Genomic DNA, 8,686 nt, shown 5'->3' on the forward strand with positions numbered 1-8,686 from the left:
AGCTAAACAAGGCTGCCTCTTATTTTGCATTGAACTCTGTAAGAGATCATCTTTTCTGTGAACTTAGACTTTTTACCTTTAAGTGGCTGAAAGGTGTTTGATTTTCCTTGGTCGATTATCCTTTCTTAAAAGTGATGGCCACATTTCTTATGAGTACATAAAAGCATTCAGACATAGAGAATTTCTCAAATACATATATCATTCATGTAGAACAAATTTGAAAGCTCATTATTTTGGTTTTTTTCTTTTCCTTTTTTTTTTTTTTTTTTTTTAAAGATTGGGTCTTGCTATGTTGCCCAGGCTGGTCTCAAACTCCTGAGTTCAAGTGATCCTGGCTCAGCCTCTTGAGTAACTCAGACAACAGGTGCCTGTCACCACACTTGGCATGGTTTTCCATTTTTCATGTGGCTGCTTTGACATCATGTGGAAAAGAGAAGATAGGCAATCTTCCAATTTCCAATGTCTTGGCTGACAAAAGTCAAAGTATAATTTATGTTGTCTTCTAATCACAGGGAAACAGCTATGTAGACAGCATGCAGCCTATGAACAGATACTCTATATTTTAGAATTAAATTGAGCAAAACAAAGTATCATTATTACCTAGTCTCAGATTAAAACAACAAAATTATATAAAAGAACAATGTTTTTATTAGAGTTTAAATTTCACTTATCATCGTTTGAGCTTTTACATCTAGATACCAAACAGGCATGCTTCTCCAAAATTAACATGCACATGAAGTACTTGGAACCTTGTTAAAATACAGATTCTGATTCTGTAGGTCTGAAGCGCTGTCTTCAATTCTGCATATCTAACAATCTCCTGGGAGATGCTGAATCTGCCACTCTGCTGAGCACACTCATTAGCAAGGCACTAGGAACCATTTAGAAATCTTAGGGCATAACATCGGAGGCTAACTACTTAAAGGTAACTTAATAACGATCTCCAACAAGAGAGTTTCTCGCACCGCACTCTCTCCCTTTTTCTCTTTATCCTCTGTGTCAATTCTTGTCCTCGCCCTCCAACTTTATCATATCTTGCTATCTCTTGACCATACGTGGTAACTTCAGGTCACAGCAATTCTTATGTCATCATCAGCCACATACCAGCAAAATAGAATTTACAAAAATCCAGTTGAACCACTCCATAACTCCTAACGAAAGTCCTACTTTCTGCTATCTCATTTATCTATCCAAGGTGTTACATTTGTCTTTCATCCATAACTTTATTTCTGGTATGCTTTCGCTTAGCTCTTGAATGATCAAGAGCTCAAAAACATAATAGCCAACTTTGGCTTTGTTTTTGTTTGTTTGTTTTTTGCTATGTTTTTATACAAAAATGAATTTCAAAATAAGCTGCTACTTTTCTGAAATGTTTGCTCAGTGCTCTGCTAGACTGGTTTTGTAGTGTTTTCCTACTGGATAGCACCAGTGTAAATAAGTATATTTACCCATTTGGATATCCAGTGGTGAATATTTTTCTATTCAACTAACCAGTCATAAAAATTTTAGGCAAAGTGATTACCTGGTGAAGAAATTTTTGATAAAAGGTGAGATTGTTTTGTGACCCTCAAACAACACCACTGAATGCCTATCTACTTCATTTTTGTGTTAGTATTTATGTTTCATCTGATAGCACACATATGATTCAATGAAGCCACTTTAGCCTCGTTTATATTAACTAAGTATGTATGTGGTTATGACACAGTGGAATTCAAGGCTGAAGTACATTTAACACTATTTGGGGAGTGTACGTATTTATGGAAACTTCTGTTGAACCTTCTGTTAGTCTTCCTTGGATTTTCTTTTTACAAAGGTTTATTTTCTGTTATTTCTTTTCAAAAATATTCCTCAGGCCATGATAATGATGATTTTGATACTTTATTTAATGAAAGCAAGGATCTAATGGCCAATTAATTTTACAAAATTATCCCATTGACCCTGGAAAAATAAAATAGAGGCAAAGCCACAAGAAATAACAGTTTATTTCATAACTCTAGCTTCCTAATGTAGGTGAATACATGGCTTTCAAAGACACACCAAATTTTCTATTAATGTCTTCAATTATGAAAATTGTTAGGCCTAGCAGACATCATATTACTTTTGAGCTGTATCTATACATTCAGTTCCAACTCTACTTCCAACTCTTGGGTGGTCTAAAATTGAGATAATTAATTAAACCCTTTGAAAAGCATCTGCCATCCACATTTTATCTTGGATGAAAGAAATCATTTCATGCTTTACTTAAGGAAAGTTAATACCCAAAGGCTGCACGTTAGCACTGTCTTGAATTAGAACTTGCCAAATCTGAGAATTGGCTACTCACATGCAATCTTCTTTAATAACTTATGAAAATGTAAATTGGATTAATAATTTAAGTAGAAAGTTCTACAAGGAAAGCTTAAAATTTTAAAGTTTTAGAATAAGCAGAGAAAATATCAGATGGAAAATGTGGTGTTGGATGTACAATTTTAACAATTGTCTTAAAAGACATTAAAAGCAGAGAAAAAAAAGTCCTTTGTAGGAACTTGCCTTAGACTAACGTACTATATATGAAGAGGGCAATAAAATTATTGGAAGAAAGGTTGGAAAGAAAATAAAATTATACCTGGCACCTGGACAAATTATTTTCTCCACTTTTACACCTTAGTCATTATCTGAGACAATGTTTGCTTAAAATGAGTAGGGGTTGGGGGACAGGGGAGGGGAATAGTAACGTCAGTTGGTTGCTTTAACGGATGATTGTTATGTTAAAAATTTCCAATTTAGCCTATTTTCTGAGAAAACACCAAATGGCGGATGACGCAGGTGCAGCGGGAAGGCAGGGCCAGGCAGAGGCCCCTGGGACCCTGGGATGGGGAACCGCTGTGGCTTCCAAGAAGTTTTGGCAGTGGTATTCAGGGACAGCGCCGGGGCGGAGGCCGCGGAGCTCCATCAAGTCCCTGGAAGAGATCTATCTCTTCTCCTTGTCCATCAGGGAATCTGAGATCATTGACTTTTTCCCGCGGGCCTCTCAAGGACAAGGTTTCAAAGAATATGCCGGAGCAGAAGCCGACCCGCGCCAGCCAGCGCACCAGGTTCAAAGCGTTTGTTGCCATCAGCGAATACAATGGCCACGTTGGTCTGACTGTTAAGTGCTCCAAGGAGGTGGCCACTGTCATCCGCAGGGCCATCATCCTGGCGAAGCTCTCCATTGTTCCCATGCGCAGAGGCTACTGGGGGAACAAGATCTGCAATCCCCACACCATCCCTTGTAAGGTCACAGGCCGCTGTGTCTCTGTGTTGGTGCGCCTCATCCCTTTTCCCAGGGGCACTGGCATCGTCTCGGAACCTGTGCCCAGGAAGCTGCTCATGATGACTGTTATCAATGACTGCTACACCTCAGCCACGGGCTGTACTGCCACCATGGGCAACTTTGCCAAGGCCACCTTTGATGCTTTCTCTAAGACCTACAGCTACCTGACCCCCGACCTCTGGCTTAAAACATACTCCCTTCTTCTTTTGGCTTAAAAATTAAATGAAGGAAGTTTGTAGAGTACTTAGCCCAGTGCCAGGTATATAGAAGATTCCAAATAAATGGTTGTGGCCTTAAGTTATTACTGTCTGGTACTTTATACACATTATCTTATTCAGTTGTGGTTATTTGCTTTATGGACTCATTGGAGGAAAGACTGGGGTTTTATAATGAAAACATACTTGATCCTTTATGACTTTTAACAAACTATGTAGTTTTAACATCTCTAAGTGAATACAGACCTCTGAAAGAAGACTGTATTCACCAAGTCTCCCTATCAGGAATTCACTGACCACCTCCTCAAGACCCACACCAGAGTCTCGGTGCAAAGGACCCAGGCTCCAGCTGTGGCTACAACATAACATTTTTATACAAGAAAAATAAAGTGAATTAAGCCTGGGGAAAAAAAAAAAAAAAAAAAAAAAAGTCCAGTTTAAGCTTTGGCATTAGGGATGATTTCAAGGAATGAAAAGCAAATGACAAAAATATGCTTCTTAGCTAGTGGGGATTGAAAACAACTGTACAGGGGGCACAGTCATCAATGGAGCATGCTGGAACCTGAGCTTCAGGTCTGGGTAGAAGGAGAAAAAGCAGAAATGGATTAAACTCAAACTTGAATACTCAAGTGATTGTAGAACTCATCTGTAGATTGAAAACTTTCAGATCAAAGACAAATCCACTGGCTCAATCTAGACAAGGGAATCTGGAATGATATGGGGGCATGGGAGGGAGGAAAATCCAGTCATACTGGAAGGTATTTACTTCTTTTTGTTCAGAGCACAACTCCTGCCAGCAGCTCAGGATAGACAAATACAGTGAACGCCTATTGCATAGGATTCCCACACCTTTTTTCTCAGAAATTCCACTGTAGCCTTCCATTCACATGTTTGCAACTGAGGTAATCCTGTTCCTATTACCCAGCCCAAAATGTATCAGTCCCGGTTTGTTACTTGGTCTAAGTTCAGTTAATCAAGTCTTTTTCTTAGGACTTTAAAACTGTGACTAAGATTTAGCTTCAGTCTATAGACTAAGAAGGGAAAAATAGCCCATTTTCAACAAGAATATACACTAGAGAATCATGAAAGTCAACCATCAGCAAGAATGAGGAGTGACGCAGAGCCTATTGATGTGGAGTTTTCTACAATGTCATAGATTTCTATCTTAATGCCAAGTTATGTTCTGGCCCTTGGGTTTCTTGACATCTCTTCTTCAATGACCAAAGACAAAGGACTCATGGATTGAGACCTGATATGGGCTCATCACAGAAACAAACATCCGGGCTAAACCAGTTTTGATGCAACTTTTAATCATTATCATCATACCATGTATAATTAGGCCTCATTGTCCCTCTGACTTACTCAGTACATTTCATTTTCATAAGAAAAATGTACAGTTTTTTTTCCTTAGAGTCACTCCCATCTTCCTGGAACAATTGATAAGTTGTCCTAATGTTTTTCTCCAGCACCATGAAAGGCTTAAATCATTTTATCGCTTATAATATGTATTGTGAGGTTGAAAGAGTCAGTCAACAAATATTTGTTGAGAATGCACTATTTACCAACATTATCAGATGGGAAAATAAAAGTGACAATAGTGCTCTTTCCTTACCTGGCAAGAAGAGATAATAAGGTATGACTAAATCTACTACACTAAACCCTTTATGGGACCATTGAAATGCATCTAAAAATGACAAACATACTATTGGTTCTTTGGCTTCTTTAAATATATTGGATTATATATTGTTATATATGAGTAATATATATTATACTGTGTCATATATGATATGTAGGAGAGCCATAGAAAAAGAAACAATCTTTTACATTAAAAAAAAATAAAAATCCAGTTATCACTAACACCAAAGCTGTCAAGAGCATTGCTTTCCAAATATCTCTTATGGTTATTTCCCTTTGATTTTTTCTGTTCTCTGCTGCCTTAAACGGTCTGATTTTCATTAAGCTCTCTATGTTAGCTTTTTATCAATGTCTTCAGTTCATCTACATCATTCCGCATTCACTGATGCTCTTCTTGAGCCAGGGTCAAATCAACTCCCAGAGGAACAAGAGAAACTCGAATGACACTGATGTGTTTCATCTGACTCTGACTTCCAACCCTAAATTCGGAGTTTGTCCAAATAGCCAGGGTTTTATAAGTAGTAAGATATCACTTTTCCTACTTGCTCACATTCATGAAAGCAAAAGCGAGATCAAACTTCTGATCCCCCAAAAGAATTTCAATTACAAGAACTTTTCTCCCTCTACCCTCCATTCCCCAAAGCCACATCCTTTGTGGCTCCTACCAGTTCCAGATTCCTCCAAACCTTGATCTATTCAGATCCATGTTATAAAATTCATCAAGCTCCCTGCCTCTGAACTTTCACATCCAGTTGTCCCTGTGACTGTTGTGCTTTGCAGACTGAGAAGAGTAGAAACTTGCTAAGACCACTCTGTAGTCATGAGCAGAGTGATGTTATCGTGAAGTGTTCTGTAAGGACACATACCATTTCACTATAATGCTTCTAAAATTCGGAACTACTAAACATATTTGAGCTGCCCTTTCACGCTATTTTGCAGAATATTAGGGCATCTAATTAAATTATGCATGCTGATTTGACCAAATAAGGCATTCGCTTCATTTTAATGGAGAGTGACATTTATTTTCCTATGCTAAGAGAATTCCACAGAGCTTTCACTGTAATAAAGGCTAATTTTTATCTCTAATATGATAAATACATAGATAAAACCAAACAACTTCTATCTTAAAAAAATTTTAGTCATTTTCAAGAGGTACATTTTTCTTACCTACATTTTTAAAATTAACAATAGGCTTGATAAGTAACTTCAACATTTTATCTTAGTTTTATGGCATATGTTCTTGTCATATCCACTAACTGTGAACAGAACATATCATTTGAGTGCACAATTTAGAATCAACATAATTATTTTAAATGGATTCTTTCGATGTTTCAGATGACTATTGAAATTTATACAATGGGGTCAAATTGCAATTTGCAAACTTTTGTGCATATTGAAAGTGATTTCTTTGGCAGTGATATGTTTTCAACAGATGATGATGATGGCAGTTATCTTCCGCTGGTCTGAATTTAATTTCAGTCATTTTTATTCATGATATTATAACCCATGGCATATTAAAGAATACATAACTTCTAAAAGTGCTGAATTCTCTTTTAGATGCAGTTTATCGTCTGTTAAATACTATACATCATAAGCAAACAATTCATGTAGAAAACTGTGCCTGTTCTTTGTAGGGAGGTAAATATATAAGCTGTCCAAGGTACAAGGAAATAGAGCATACATAATGCAGGTTTGAGATATTCTCTTGCTTAAGTGATGCATTAAATCAATATTCTGCAAAAGTCTTTTTCTTGTTATGTTATTTACTTGGATAGTGTCACAATTTTCCATTAAATTGTCTGTTTCAGAAGACATATTTTTCTCAGTTCGCAATTTCATTTGATTAGTAGTCTTTAAACTCTTTCACTATATATGCAAATCATCAACTATTTCCATCGTGTCACTCTTCTACTCAAAGACCTTCAATGGTTCCCTATCTTGCGTCATATCACATGTAAACATTTGTGCCTGATTTTCAAGATCTACGGTACTTGGGCCCTACTCTAACTATAAAATATTATTTTCTAGTATTATCTAAGATTCTGCCTGGTGCAATCAGGTCATATAAACATGTCATGCCAGTCTCGCCCCACTGTAAATATTTTCTTGCTCCTTCTCTTCTTCCTCCTCCTTCTTGTTTGGGTACATGTGTGTACCACATATGTAAAATGCTCTTTTTCCTCCCTCATTCTCTTTCTTTAACTTTTAAGGGCTAAAGACCCTCCTCCCTAAAGTTTTCTCTTAGTCCCTAAAAAATAATTGATTGTCATCTTTAAGAAAAATCCTGCATACATAGCATATACTGTCTCTAACCGCATAACATTGGTCTTATTTACATTTTCTCATTTATATTTTTTGTTCACAATAGCTATTATCATATAGTGAGAGACTTACTATGTCTAGTCACTTGATATAAATGAATGCAGCAAAGTAAATAATTTATGCACTCTCACACATATGCCAGAGTCAAGAAACCAACCCATGTTTATCTGGGTCCAAAAATCTCATGCCCACTCACCCTACTAAACTGCCTATTTCATGTGGGTAATTTCTCCATTGAATGATAAATTCCACCTATTTAGTGAGGGAGTAAACATGAAACACTGGCAGGAATATGAGAATAAGAGGCAAATGAGTACGTGCCTTGTTTAAACTGCTGTGCTGACTAGGGGTCTGTGTCTTTTTGAACTAGATCACCTCTGTCTGTTTCCTTAAAGCTCTATAATTCCTTGACAAGAGTTTATGCTTCATTATTTTTCAAAGAAGATGGTAGGACATACCTAGCATTAATAAAAACATTTTCAGTGTAATATGTTAATTCAGGTCATGATTATAAGGAATTTTCACAAATCAGTTTGATTCGTTTACATAGGAATGTATGAAAAAAAACCTAATTGGTAACATCTGTCATAAAATTTTCATGTCAAAAACTAAAAAACTGCCTAGCACTTAGAGGATATTGAAAAATATTTGTTACATGAATAAATAGCCCAACTCTGAAACCAAACAGGGTAGTGTACTAGTGTTATAAAATGAAAGGACAGGGGTTTTGTATATATGAAACTTTAAAATGACAGATTCATAAACAGAAATTCAAAAATAGCCAAAATATTACATAAATATTAAAAAGATAAATATTTTGTATTGTTATTTCAGGTACTCCCAAGTGTTGCTTAGCAATACTGGATAGCTTTATTCTATTATCTGAAAAAGTCTAGGTTCTCTTAGGATAGATTTTACAAATATTTAGTTTGGTTTTCTTTTTAAGGTTGTAAGTGATATAGCAGACTGATATGGAGTTGTAAAACATGTGATTAAACATCTTGAGATGAAGCCATTATCCCGGATTATCCAAGTGAGTCCAATGTTATCACAAGCGTCCTAATGAAAGAGAGGCAAAGAGAGACTTGACACAGAAAGAAGAGAAGGCAATATGAAGATGGAAGAGATTGGAGTCAGGTGGTCACAGCCAAGGAATGTCAGCAATTGGCAGTGGAAGAGGCAAGAAGTCCTCTGAGAGTCCCTGTAGGGAAGAGAGCTTTTA

General features: G+C 36.6%; 1 pseudogene; it reads left to right on the forward strand.

Annotated features, from left to right (window-relative positions):
- Positions 1-2,789: 2,789 nt before the first annotated feature.
- Positions 2,790-3,873, forward strand: LOC111550993 (annotated as a pseudogene).
- The last annotated feature ends 4,813 nt before the right edge of the window (positions 3,874-8,686 follow it).

The sequence above is a fragment of the Piliocolobus tephrosceles genome, chromosome 1 (assembly GCF_002776525.5).
Source record: "Piliocolobus tephrosceles isolate RC106 chromosome 1, ASM277652v3, whole genome shotgun sequence".
NCBI classification, from domain to species: Eukaryota; Metazoa; Chordata; class Mammalia; order Primates; family Cercopithecidae; genus Piliocolobus; species Piliocolobus tephrosceles.